Source organism: Triticum aestivum, chromosome 1D (genome assembly GCF_018294505.1).
Source record: "Triticum aestivum cultivar Chinese Spring chromosome 1D, IWGSC CS RefSeq v2.1, whole genome shotgun sequence".
In the NCBI taxonomy this organism is placed as follows: domain Eukaryota; kingdom Viridiplantae; phylum Streptophyta; class Magnoliopsida; order Poales; family Poaceae; genus Triticum; species Triticum aestivum.
In genome coordinates this window covers 236704373-236719591 of record NC_057796.1, presented here as the reverse complement: position 1 = coordinate 236719591, position 15219 = coordinate 236704373, and positions in this window count along the sequence as shown.

Genomic DNA, 15219 nt, shown 5'->3' with positions numbered 1-15219 from the left:
GTTTTAAACCTCAATAATTGTTATTTAGTGCCAGCTTTGAGCATGAACATTGTATCTGGATCTCGTTTAATTCGAGATGGCTACTCATTTAAATCTGAGAATAATGGTTGTTCTATTTATTTGAGAGATATGTTTTATGGTCATGCCCCGCTGGTCAATGGTTTATTTTTGATGAATCTCGAACGTGATGTTACACATGTTCATAGTGTGAATACCAAAAGATGTGAAGTTGATAATGATAGTCCCACATACTTGTGGCACTGCCGCCTTGGTCACATTGGTGTCAAGCGCATGAAGAAGCTCCATGCAGATGGACTTTTGGAGTCTCTTGATTACGAATCATTTGACACATGCGAACCATGCCTCATGGGTAAGATGACCAAGACTCCGTTCTCCGGAACAATGGAGCGAGCAACCAACTTATTGGAAATCATACATACCGATGTGTGCGGTCCAATGAGTGTTGAGGCTCGCGGAGGATATCGTTATGTTCTCACTCTCACTGATGATTTAAGTAGATATGGGTATGTCTACCTAATGAAACACAAGTCTGAAACCTTTGAAAAGTTCAAGGAATTTCAGAGTGAAGTCGAGAATCAACATGACAGGAAAATAAAATTCTTACGATCAGATCGTGGTGGAGAATATTTAAGTCACGAATTTGGTACACACTTAAGGAAATGTGGAATAGTTTCACAACTCACGCCGCCTGGAACACCTCAGAGAAATGGTGTGTCCGAACGTCGTAATCGCACTCTATTGGATATGGTGCGATCTATGATGTCTCTTACCGACTTACCGCTCTCATTTTGGGGTTATGCTTTAGAGACTGCCGCATTCACTTTAAATAGGGCACCGTCTAAATCCGTTGAGACGACACCGTATGAATTATGGTTTGGGAAGAAACCTAAGCTGTCGTTTCTAAAAGTTTGGGGATGCGATGCTTATGTCAAGAAACTTCAACCTGAAAAGCTCGAACCCAAATCGGAAAAATGCGTCTTCATAGGATACCCTAAGGAAACTATTGGGTATACCTTCTACCTCAGATCCGAAGGCAAGATCTTCGTTGCCAAGAACGGGTCCTTTCTAGAGAAGGAGTTTCTCTCGAAAGAATTGAGTGGGAGGAAAGTGGAACTTGATGAGGTGATAGTCACCCCTTCCGAACCGGAAAGTAGCGCAGCGCGGGAAAATGTTCCTGTGGTGCCTACACCGACTAGGGAGGAAGTTAATGATGATGATCATGAAGCTTTGGATCAAGTTACTGAACTTCGTAGGTCCACAAGGACACGTTCCGCACCAGAGTGGTACGGCAACCCTGTCCTGGAAATCATGTTGTTAGACAATGGTGAACCTTTGAACTATGAAGAAGCGATGGAGGGCCCGGATTCCGACAAATGGCTAGAAGCAATGAAATCCGAGATAGGATCCATGTATGAAAACGAAGTATGGACTTTGACTGACTTGCCCGATGAGCGGCGAGCCATAGAAAACAAATGGATCTTTAAGAAGAAGACGGACGCGGATGGTAATGTGACCATCTACAAAGCTCGACTTGTCGCTAAGGGTTATCGACAAGTTCAAGGGGTTGACTACGATGAGACTTTCTCACCCGTAGCGAAGCTGAAGTCCATCCGAATCATGTTAGCAATTGCCGCATACTATGATTATGAGATATGGCAGATGGACGTCAAAACGGCATTCCTTAATGGCTTCCTTAAGGAAGAGTTGTATATGATGCAGCCGGAAGGTTTTGTCGATCCTAAGAATGCTAACAAAGTGTGCAAGCTCCAGCGCTCAATCTATGGGCTGGTGCAAGCATCTCGGAGTTGGAGCATTCGCTTTGATGAGATGATCAAAGCGTTTGGGTTTACACAGACTTATGGAGAAGCCCGTGTTTACAAGAAAGTGAGTGGGAGCTCTGTAGCATTTCTCATATTATATGTGGATGACATACTATTGATGGGAAATGATATAGAATTCTTGGAAAGTATAAAGGCCTATTTGAATAAGTGTTTTTCAATGAAGGACCTTGGAGAAGCTGCTTATATATTAGGCATCAAGATCTATGGAGATAGATCAAGACGCCTCATTGGTCTTCCACAGAGTACATACCTTGACAAGATATTGAAGAAGTTCAGTATGGATCAGTCCAAGAAGGGGTTCTTGCCTGTATTGCAAGGTGTGCAATTGAGCACGGCTCAATGCCCGACCACGGCAGAAGATATAGAAGAGATGAGTGTCATCCCCTATGCCTCGGCCATAGGGTCTATTATGTATGCCATGCTGTGTACCAGACCTGATGTAAACCTTGCCGTAAGTTTGGTAGGAAGGTACCAAAGTAATCCTGGCAAGGAACACTGGACAGCGGTCAAGAATATCCTGAAGTACCTGAAGAGGACTAAGGATATGTTTCTCGATTATGGAGGTGACGAAGAGCTCGTCGTAAAGGGTTACGTCGACGCTAGCTTCGACACAGATCTGGATGACTCGAAGTCATAGACCGGATACGTGTATATATTGAATGGAGGAGCAGTAAGCTGGTGCAGTTGCAAGCAAAGCGTCGTGGCGGGATCTACATGTGAAGCGGAGTACATGGCAGCCTCGGAGGCAGCACAGGAAGCAGTCTGGATGAAGGAGTTCATTACCGACCTAGGGGTGATTCCCAATGCGTCGGGCCTGATGACTCTCTTCTGTGATAACACTGGAGCTATTGCCCCTGCGAAGGAGCCCAGGTTTCACAGGAAGACCAGGCATATCAAGCGTCACTTCAACTCCATTCGTGAAAGTGTTCAAAATGGAGACATAGATATTTGTAAAGTACACACGGACCTGAATGTAGCAGATCCGTTGACTAAACCTCTCCCTAGGGCAAAACATGATCAACACCAGGACGCAATGGGTGTTCGATTCATCACAATGTAACTAGATTATTGACTCTAGTGCAAGTGGGAGACTGTTGGAAATATGCCCTAGAGGCAATAATAAATGGTTATTATTATATTTCTTTGTTCATGGTAATTGTCTATTGTTCATGCTATAATTTTATTGTCCGGAAATCGTAATACATGTGTGAATACATAGACCACAAAGTGTCCCTAGTAAGCCTCTAGTTGACTAGCTCGTTGATCAACAGATAGTCATGGTTTCCTGACTATGGACATTGGATGTCATTGATAACGGGATCACATCATTAGGAGAATGATGTGATGGACAAGACCCAATCCTAAGCATAGCATAAAAGATCGTGTAGTTTCGTTTGCTAGAGCTTTTCCAATGTCAAGTATCTTTTCCTTAGACCATGAGATCGTGCAACTCCCGGATACCGTAGGAGTGCTTTGGGTGTGCCAAACGTCACAACGTAACTGGGTGACTATAAAGGTGCACTACGGGTATCTCCGAAAGTGTCTGTTGGGTTGGCACGGATCGAGACTGGGATTTGTCACTCCGTGTGACGGAGAGGTATCTCTGGGCCCACTCGGTAATGCATCATCATAATGAGCTCAATGTGACTAAGGCGTTAGTCACGGGATCATGCATTGCGGTACGAGTAAAGAGACTTGCCAGTAATGAGATTGAACAAGGTATTGGGATACCGACGATCGAATCTCGGGCAAGTAACATACCGACTGACAAAGGGAATTGTATACGGGATTGATTGAATCCTCGACACCGTGGTTCATCCGATGAGATCATCGTGGAACATGTGGGAGCCAATATGGGTATCCAGATCCCGCAGTTGGTTATTGACCGGAGAGGCGTCTCGGTCATGTCTGCATGTCTCCCGAACCCGTAGGGTCTACACACTTAAGGTCCGGTGACGCTAGGGTTGTAGAGATATATGTATGCGGAAACCCGAAAGTTGTTCGGAGTCCCGGATGAGATCCCAGACGTCACGAGAGGTTCCGGAATGGTCCGGAGGTGAAGAATTATATATAGGAAGTCCAGTTTCGGCCACCGGGAAAGTTTCGGGGGTTACCGGTATTGTACCGGGACCACCGGAAGGGTCCCGGGGGTCCACCGGGTGGGGCCACCTATCCCGGAGGGCCCCGTGGGCTGAAAGTGGAAGGGAACCAGCCCTTAGTGGGCTGGGGCGCCCCCCTTGGGCCTCCCCCCATGCGCCTAGGGTTGGGAACCCTAGGGGGGAGTTCCCCCTTGCCTTGGGGGGCAAGGCAACCCCTTCCCCCCTTGTGGCCACCGCCCCCCTTGAGATCTCATCTCTTGGGGCCGGCGCCCCCCCAGGGGGCCTATATAAAGGGGGGGAGGGAGGGCAGCACACAACAGCCTTGGGCGCCTCCCTCCTCCCCTGCAACACCTCTCTCTCTCTCGCGGAAGCTTAGCGAAGCCCTGCCGAGACCCGCTACATCCACCACCATGCCGTCGTGCTGATGGATCTCCATCAACCTCTCCTTCCCCCTTGCTGGATCAAGAAGGAGGAGACGTCGCTGCATCGTACGTGTGTTGAACGCGGAGGTGCCGTCCGTTCGGCACTCGGTCATCGGTGATTTGGATCACGGCGAGTACGACTCCGTCATCCACGTTCATTGGAACGCTTCCGCTCGCGATCTACAAGGGTATGTAGATGCACTCCCTTCCCCTCGTTGCTAGTATACTCCATAGATGCATCTTGGTGAACGTAGGAAAATTTTAAAATTATGCTACGATTCCAAACACCAGCGTCATGGCAGTACGCAAGCAAGTGCCTCTATATTACAAGCCCAAAAATATGGTTCCTCCTAATGGTTGGACATCTGGGGCTCACGCCATTGTCAACGTAGTCAATAAACGAGAGAATTACACTGCGAGCGGCTGACACCAGGGACCCAGCAGGTCATGCAATTTTTTTTTGAGGAACAAGCAGTTGTTATTTATACTAGTTTTAGCGACGGATCAGGGTAACAACGGAGCTGTGCGGGGGTTGTGGCCTATCTAGCCAGGGTTTTATTTATGTTTACCACATCATGAGCCCAGTTGTGTTTTTTTCTTGCTAAAATGGCTAGCCCAGTTCTATTTTTTTTAAAGAAATACCCAAACAAGGCCTACTTGCTTTATCAGCCCTGCTGGGCTGCAAATCTTTCAAGACGAGGAGAGTTTCATTCGGTTTGCCCAGAAATGGGCTGTACATTTTTAAAACACATCAAACCGAGAATTAGTTTCTATTTTTTTTCATTACAAGATTTTAAATTCCATTGATTTTTATGCGTGGACATTTATTTGGATTTTATATTTATATAAATTATTTTTCAAAATAGTTTGAATGTGTATCGATATTTTGGGATTAAAAACAGTTGACCGCACCGAAATATGCAAAATTTCGTATACTTTTTAACCGTGGCCACAATATGGGGTGTAATGCTAACAAAAGGAAGATGGGCTCCAAAAAAATTCTTAAGAATTAGCAAATGGGTTGTACATTATTAGAAATAATAGCAGATCGGCTGTATGCTGTTTTCCACAGATTTGAGGTTGACTTGTGCGCCTACTACAGGTTGACACGTATGCTTTCCTAAAAAAAAGGTTGACGCACACGCAACGTCGTGTCAACTTAGTCAACACACGAGAGCAGTGACTGTTGGATGTCCATCCAACGGCTGTCGTGCTTCTTCAATCTCTAATCTTCCTGCTCCAGCCACTCAAACAAGCGCCAGCGGGACTGCCTGCTCCCTCCTCCCGCGGCCGGCTATGCTGCCGCGCAGGCCACACCGCCCCACCGTACTCCCATCACTGGCCTAGCCATCCCTCTACTCACCCACACCTCCTGTTATTCTCCAAGGACGGCAGACGAACCAGTAAACCCTCGTACTCCTCCGCGTGGGAAACAACTGCCGAGTCTTCCCTGGCTCTGTGTCATTCCATTCCTAGGCCTCGCTGTCGTCCACCGCCCTGGTGCTCTCGGCGCGGCCTGGTCAACATGGTCAATGAACGATAACCATTGGAAGTGGACTGTACGTGGAGAGGCTGACAGCTGGGTCCACGGCCGCACGCAAGGAAATGCCGTCTTATTACGCGCAAAATAATGATTCCTCCACATGACAGCTAGGACCAACGGGAAGGGCTTCTGTATTTCGCGAAAAAAACGTTGACCCCGCTGACAAGTCGGACCCACCAGCTATATCTTCGCACGCAAGGAAGTGCCTCCTTATTACGCACAAAAAATGAATACCCCCCTGCTAGGATGGGACCCACCATAGTGGGTGGCTGACTTGTGGGCCTACTAAGTTGACGGGGACGGAGGGCTTTGTCAACTTAGTCAATATGAACGATACTAGCTCCAGTGACCGTACGATGTCCATCCAACGGCCATAGTGCTTCTTCAACCTCTGGTCTTCTTGCTCCAGCCGCCCAAAGCAGCGCCGGTCGTGCCGCCTGCTCTTGCCTCCCGTGGCCGGTTGTGTTGCCGCGGAGGCCTCACCGCCCCCATACTACTCCAACCGCTGGCCAGGCCATCCCTCCACTCACCCACACCCCCTGTTATTCTGCGGCGATGGCAGCCTCACACCGCAGCCAAACCAGTGAACCCTCGTACTCCTCTCCGCGTGGGCATCCACTGCCGCGTCTTCCCCGACTCCGTGTCGTCCCCTTCCTAGGCCTCACCGTCGTCCACCGCTGTGGTGCTCTCGGCGCAGCGTGGTCAATGTGGTCAATGACCGACTTCCATCAGAAGAGTACTATACGTGGAGAGGCTGACAGCTGGGTCCACGGCAGCTGCAAGCAAGTGCCTCCTTATTACGCGGAAAATAATTATTCCTCCACCTGACGACATGGACCCACTGGACGGGCCACCGTATTTGGCAAAAAAAACGTTTCCCCCTGACTACTGGGACCCACCGGACGGGCCACCGTATTTCGCGAAAAAAACGTTCCCCCCGCTGTCAGCTCGGGCCCATCGAAAGTGCCTCCTTATTACGCACAAAAAAATGAATACCCCCTGCTAGTTGGGACCCACCTTGGTGGGAGACTGACTCGTGGGCCTACTAAGTTGACGGGGACGGAGTGCTTTGTTAACTTAGTCAATATGAACGATTCTAGCTCCGGTGATCGTACGATGTCCATCCAACAGCCGTAGTGCTTCTTCAACCTCTGGTCTTCTTGCTCCAGCCGCCCAAAGCAGCGCCGGTCATGCTGCATGCTCCTGCCTCTCGTGGCCGGCTATGCTACCGGGGAGGCCTCACCGCCCCCTACTATTCCCATCGCTGGCCAGGCCCTGCGGCGATGGCAACCTCACACCGTAGCCGAACCAGTGAACCCTCGTACTCCTCTCCGCGTGGGCTTCCACTGCCGCGTCTTCCCTGGCTCCGCGTCGTCCCCTTCCTAGGCCTCGCCATCGTCCATCGTCCTGGTGCTCTCGGTGCGGCGTGGTCAACATGGTCAAGGAACGACTTCCATCGGAAGAGTACTGTACATGGAGAGGCTGACAGCTGGGTCCACGGCGGCCGCAAGGAAGTGCCTCCTTATTACGCGCAAAATAATCATTCCTCCACCTGACAGCAGGGACCCACCGGATGGGCCATTGTATTTCGCGAAAAAACGTTTCCCCCTGACTGCTGGGACCCTCCAGCTACATCTTCAAACACACAGAAGTGAGTCCGGGCAAAAAAAAAAGATTCACCCCCCTGACTGTTGGGACCCACTAGCTACATCTTCGCACGGAATGAAGCGCCTGCCAGTCGGAACCCACCTGGTCGAAGCGTACGTAGCGTTGTCATTCTGATCGTGAACGTGTACGTACATACTGATCGATGTAGAGGCGCGCACGTGTCGTAGTAGAGGCGCGCACGTAGCATGTACACGTACGTACAGCGGCCAGGGTGCAAGAAAGAAAATACGGCCACGTACATACATCGGGCGGGGTCTCGAACGCCTACTCGCGCATACGTACGACCAGGGCTCGTGTACATGGCTGGGTCAGAACGGAGAAACTGCGTCGTCGTCATGTTCATGGGGAGCCAACCGGCTGGGTCGGAACGGAATGCGTCGTCGTGTTCATCGGGAGGGCTTGGACGGAACAGCCGATGGAAATGAGGCCTGGCGTACCGCAGAACGGAGGAAACGGCCTTGTGTTCGACCGGCCACGGTCGAAACGGGATCCTGTTCATCGGGAGGGGTCTGGCGTACTGCAAAACGGAGGAAACGGGCTTGTGTTGGACCTCCTACGGTCGAAACGGGGCCTGTTGATCGGGAGGGGTGTGGCGTACCGCAAAACGGAGGAAACGAACTTGTGTTGGAGCGCTACGGTCGAAACGGGGGTCCTGTTCATCGGGAGGGGCGTGGCGTACCGCAAAACGGGACTCCACGAGATACTGTTCATCTCCATCGTCGACCCCCTCCAGCCTCCACGGGCTACTGTTCATCCACCGTCGACCTCCTCCAGCCTCCACCTGCGACTATTCATCCACGGGCTCCTGTTCATCCAGCCTCCACCGCGCGCTACTCCACCGGCTATTGTTCAACCAGCCCTCTCCATGGGCTCCTGTTCAATCACCCCTCCACGGGCTACTGTTCATCCAGCCCTCCATCGTCTACTGTTCATCCAGCCCTCCATCGTCTACTGTTCATCCAGCCCTCCACGGGGTGGTCCTGTTCATCCAGCCCCCCAGAGGGTCCTGTTCATCCAGCCCCAACCGGCTCGATCGATCAGGGTCCTGTTCATCCAGAGGCAACACCACGGGGTCCTGTTCATCCACCCCCGTTGGGAACTGTTCATCCAAACCCCCCCAGCAACGCTCACTGTTCATCCAGAGGCAGCATCGATCGGCTTCAGTTAGCAGCAGTAGCGAAGGAATCGCTCGATCGGGTTGAGTTAACAGCCATCGATCGATCGCTCGGGTTCAGTAACGCGTAGCCTGCAGTGCAATCGCTCGGGTTCAGTAGGCGAACGCCTCGCTCGGGTTCAGTTAGAGCCCAACACCTCGCACCCACGCGTGTGCGTGTACGAGAGAAATGCGCAAACCTCCGTGCATCGCTCGGCCCCGACCACCCACCGTAACCGGGAACACCCCGATATTTTCCTCGCCCTCGCTTCTACCATGGTTTTTTCCGTCATGGACGGCCCAAAGAATGTCATGCAGCTGCATCTCCGGCCCGCCCAGGACGAAAAGCCCATTTTCTGTCATGATTTTTTGTCATAGAAGTAGGATCCCACCACATCTACGATGATACCGGGTTTTGTCACAATTATCGTCATAGAAGTGTCATAAGTATGACAGAAAAAAATTCGTTCGGCCCAAAATGCCACGGATGTTTCTTTTTTGTTGTTGTGCATATTCATATATGACAGTGGAATACATCTTTGTTGTGCTTTTGAAGATATATAAAAACACATAGAATGATTTATAAAGATTCGTATAGGAATACAAAATGGATTCAAATTTAGTTGCCAGGCTAAACATGGATGCTTATTGTCCCAAAATTTGAAAGAAGCGGCAAAATGTCCACTCCCACGTTAGCTCCCCGAAGCCAAGTGTTTGGGAGATGGAAATTACTGTCTACCCCTTACATGGACAATCCATCGGCCCGATTTCCACTGCTCTCAATAGGGGTAGGTTAGTAACTTCAATTAGACGTGACACGACCGCCTCTGAGCCCATTCCGACACGGTGGGCGCCAAACATGGGCGGCAAAACACATTTGATTCAAGCTCGTCCGAAAGACCTCTGTTTCTCCGTCCATTTCCCCATTCATACACGGTGGGCGGCAAAACAAACTCGACTCGGCCGAAGTCGATGTAGACAAATATTTTCAATAGGGGCAGGTTTGTAACTTCACTCAAACGTGACACAACCGCCTTACCTGTCAGCCTCGTTCATACACCGTGGGCGCCAACCATGGGCGCCAAAACACCCTCTCCTCGCTAGAAATCGCTCTGGGCAAATATTGGCGAGATGCGAGATTACCGTCCTATCCCCAACCGATGGGACGTCCAAATTTTAAACGGAGGCTAAGTTCGTAACTTTCCCATATTTCAGACAGGCGCGTCCCAAAAACATGGTTCCCCGTACCTCTCCCTCCATTTTCCCATTCATACACCGTCCACGCTAGAACACCGTCCCCACACCAGCCTCCTCCGTCCGCCACCCCATCCATCGCCGCCATCCTCCACCCCATCCATCGCCACTGTCCTCCACCATGCTGGAGCGCCTACCAAGACCGCGTCGTCCATTGCTAGAGATGGACGTTTTTCATCCACGGCGACGGACCAAGAGCCTTGCATCATACCCTCTCGCTTCATCGGCGCCGTCGTCCTCTTTGTCGGGGCCGCTCACACGACCTTCTCTTCCACCGCAACGGGACTTATCCCCCGATGCACCCGTCTACCATCGCAGATCTGCTTCAATGCCACCGATAGCCATCGCACCCCTGATGCCTACACGGCGCTGCAAGAGAGGTGGTACTTCATATCTCCTCAACTTTTTAATCTCAACCAGAAAATAGATCGTAACTTGGTTACTATACTTTCTTTTCGGCTCTTAGAATTTAGTTCTTAGTTCGAAGCAAACAATGGATGCTAAATAGCATTTCTCCGGTTTTGCAGCGTTAAATCTGCCATGGCACAGTCATAATAGGGTTTAATTGATCATGCTTAGGGTTTAATGGATCATGTTGGTTCCGTGGTGGTTTCTTTAATAGAAATCGGAGGGTAAACCCTCTTTTGCTCAAAAAATGCTAACAGAAGAACACTCGGGTGTGTGTATCTCTACAGGGTGCCCACGGTGAACCGCGGCCCACCCTAGGATTTTGGGTCGGCCCAGGCCCCGATTCCCCTCTGTTCTGCTGCGCGCTTCCGATCTCTACTCGCCCCCAGCTGCCTGCCTCGCTAGCGACTTGCCGTCCCCGGACGGCATGACTCTAGGAGGAGACGCCGGACTAACTGGAGGTCAGGAGCCGCTCGCCCAACAGCGTCACCGCTGCCCGGGCGCTCCACCGTGCCTACCTTCCCAGTCCATCCAGGGCTCAGGCGTGCATCACCCACTAAGCCAACCCGATTTATCCTGGGATATGTCCTCAACACTCAGCAGCCACTCCTCATCACCCATTTTCTAATTGATCCATTACTCATTAGGTAGGACTGTCATTAGGGTTTGTTGTGTGCTGAGTGCTACCTACACGTAATGGTTAAGATGTATTTTGAGTAATCTGTAGTACCTGTAAAGTTCACAGGGTTTCAAAATTCCGGCCCTAGGAACATACACTAGTCATTTTGGATTGTTGGTCGTAGTGACATTGACCCAGATTACTACTGCAGGCCAGGTTTGTTGACAATTTTACTTGTCTTTCTTACTCATTGGATATGATATCCAATTATTCACGTCGATTAGTTGCAAACAATAAGTGCTAGACAAACTTCTTGATTCAGATTTTGGACGGTCTCTTACTACAGTTACAATTCTGCATACTTGTCCTAGTAAGCTCACAAGTAAATGATTGATTCACTACATCTATGCTTGCCTTGTCATATTTGTTGTCAATATTCTTTTAGGGTGGACCACCCTGTTTCAAAATATTGGAACCGTAGACATGAGTGAATAGTATTTCTCTATGTGATCTCTTCCATCATGTGTGGGAAACGGACACTGCATTGTATAGAAAGAAAGTGTCATTTCCAGCTTTTCTCAATATTCTTTTAGGGTGGACCACCCTATTTCAAAATACTGGAATCGTAGACATGAGTGAATAGTATTTCTCTATGTGATCTCTTCCATCATGTGTGGGCAACGAACACTACATTGTATAGAAAGAAAGTGTCATTTCCAGCTTTTACATAGACTACAATCTTTTACATGGAATACAATCTGCCTACTTGCTATGTGTCGCACTACCAGCACTCCACCCTTGAAGCTAAACATTATGCCACTCATAATTCCTTAGTTTATTTGTTCAAATACGAATTTGATATGATTCTAATGTTCCTACTTCAATTTTGAAATGTGTGTCTGCCTGTTATAGAGACATAAGAGGTTTGTATTTCTGTGTGGTCTGGTCAGCACGGCTGGGGGGTGAACTTTGCATATGCAGGGGTTTATAGGGAGACACTCTTCGAGTTGAATCCGCAATGCATTCCATAGATAATCTGACTACTTTTTATGTTTTCATGAATCTCAGATTATGAACAGCATCATAATGATTATGAGCTTGCGCGCATGAAAAGAATAAAGCAGAACAATGCCATGGCTGTCAAACTTGGCATTAAGGGACTGAAATCAAGTCTGGATGCAATGCAATGCAAACGCTCTTCACCTACAGATTCATGCTCAGAATATGATCCTAACAGTGATTCTGAGCTAGAGGGAGACCTAAGTCAATGTAGCTCCCTAGTGGAGGAGTCAGAGGCAGATGCCCTATCTTATTCACCCATCAAGGTGCTTGCTCTAACTTTCCAAGGTTATATTGGTCGCATATATGTTGCAACTGATGCTTTGCATTGCTTCTACTTGTTGCACTGCCATTAGCTTAGTTTACACATCGTGTATGTGAATACGCCCTGCCTATCCATTTTCAGTACATATTCCATCTGTCATCATACCATATTTATCCATTGAAATGATGTTCTTGTGTATCACACGTTCAAAAGGAAGAGGGCGATTGCTGATCGCGGAGGAGCACGAGCAAAGTATTTGGAAAAGGTAGTGACACCTGATAAATCAAATAACCCATTAGGTGTAGTTGCAATATCACCTGACCCACAAAACACCCCAACTCTAGCAGACTCTAGCCCTACTACACTGGTCATCTCTGATGCCCCAACTCAGCAGACCCCAACTGTAGCAAACAGTATGATGATGCCAGTTGACATAGCACCAGCTCTACGACGCAAAACCCCCATTCCAGCAAAGAGTACACCAAATCCAGTTGCCAAATCCCTTTTCGAACCAGAGAGAGCCCCAATTGCAGCAAATAGGACCCATGTTCCATTTCTTCCCAGTTTAGAAGTAGAAGCTTATATTGTTGTCAGGAACTTTGTGCGCATCTTTCCTTCATGGAAAGATTATACCGCAGACACGAAACAATTTCCAGTCTTCCTCCGCAACTTACGCGTAAGTAATGTACTAATGTTATTCATGGTAATTACTGCATATGTTTCTGCTGACAGAAGACACGGGATTTCATTCTTTTAAATAGGCGAGGACCAAACTGGATTGTCAAGACGAGCAAGGGTTGGTTGCGCTTTTCAAGCACTCGTTGATGAAGTATCGTTCCTACCTGAGGCAAGCGCACTTCGATGGCAAGCCTCTAAACGAAATTTCTGTAAAGCCTCCGGTGCTACATTTATCAGACAGTGACTGGAATAATCTTGTTACACATTGGTCTCGTCTGCAGCGTAAGGTACTCTCTATGATATCACATCACAATTTGAACTACATTTCTGCATTTGCCTTAACGTCTCACTTGTACGAAAACTGTTAGCAGAAGAACACTCATTCTCAAGGGACCACAGAATCTCGCAACTATACTGCACACTGCATTGCTCTTGTGAGTACCTCTTGCCCTGTATGACCATACTTACTTTCATAGTTGTTTGATTATGTAGCATCACTGCACATGTTAGCCTCGTTATCGTCCATTTGGTGGACATTATAAGATCCGTATAGACTCTTACATAAATTTAGAATCAACCCAATGCTTTTGAAGAGGTTTAGCTCTGCAATCCTCTTGTAAGGACTGAACGTCGTCTATCACTGTACTTACATTAACAGCTACTCCCTCCGTCCCATAATATAAGAACGATTTGTGCAGTACACCAGTGTTCAAAACACTCTTGTATTATGGGAAGAGGGATTGGTTCATTGTGTAGAATTATGCATCTTATCTCCCTCGCCCACCATTTACTGAAAAATATCAGATCTATATTTAATCTTACCAAAAGGTTGAATACACAGACGATGCCAGTGCAGAAGTGTAGCCCATTGCTCTTGTCAGTACATTTTGTCCTGTAATGCTTGTACTTCCAGGGATTGGTAGTTGATTGTGTAGCATCAATATGCATCTTATCTTCATTATCCTCTATCCCTTCCAGTATTATCATATCTATAATTACTCACTACAAAATGTAGAGTACAGGCAATGCTTATGAAGAAGATTCGGTGCTGAAATTCTCGAGTTATCCTTCCCTTGACATGGAGAAGGGCATTATAAAGCCGGTGTTTAACTGTTAATGTAAGTCAGTCCTTCTAAAGCCTTTATCCTCAACTGTTGTTTAATTTGCTCATACTCCCTATCGTTTACTGCTGTCTAGTTTGCCGTTTCTATCAAAATGCATGTTCGCAAGAACCGTAAGTTCCAAGTTTTACTTGTAAAACCAAATTCCTTATTCATACCATGCACATTACTCAATACTCCCTATATGTATGCTTGTTTTTGTGGATCTATAATCCAGTGTGTGGTGAAGCAGCCCACATTTGCACCTTGTCATCTCCTGTTTTATCTTACTGATGTGGCTGATGATATGAACGACATGCCATGCACATTAACCAAAATAGATACAAGGATTTTCTTTGCCCTTCATCTATGCTTGTTATGTTGACACGGTAATCCAGTAGTGTGGTGAAGCTTCCCGCATTATGAACAATGCCAAATTATGCTATTGATATTTTGAACTTACTCTTTATTTTCTAATTTGAAATTGGATGGAATTGACAGCACAGTTATCATCTTTGTTTATACACGTGCAAAACCTATCATCTCTCTGCTTGTTTCAGGGTGATATGCCTGATGCCATGCACAAGTCTGCTCAAGGCTGTGAGACAAACCCAACATATATTGCAGCAAAGAAGGCAAAACATCTTGAAGATAGCGAGACAACCCCAAAGTTTTGTCTTGATGCAGTGTTCAAGTTACTTGAGACTAGCAGTCAGACAAGCTCATAGAATTTGCTGCCTGAATCAGTTTGACTTCTTCAGTCCCAAGTTCTAGCAGAAAGGCATTCTGTAACTCAACTTTGACTTGAGGTCCTATCTCTAAGAAAGATTGCGGAGAACACCAATGAGAACCTCCTTGCTAAATAGCTACACCTGGAAGCTATGACCCACATGCTAGGTCGGTCTCATAGCCTTGCACAGCAGCTTGCGCAGCAGTTCCCGCGCAAGCCTAACCTTTCTTGAACTGTCTTGGAAGTGGTCTTGGTTTAGTATTATTTTTTACGCTGCAATGGTGCCCAGTTTTTGTAATCTGCTTCTTCGTTGCGCTTATGATCACTAGTGGCGAACTTCGATGCCCTGTGAATGTAAT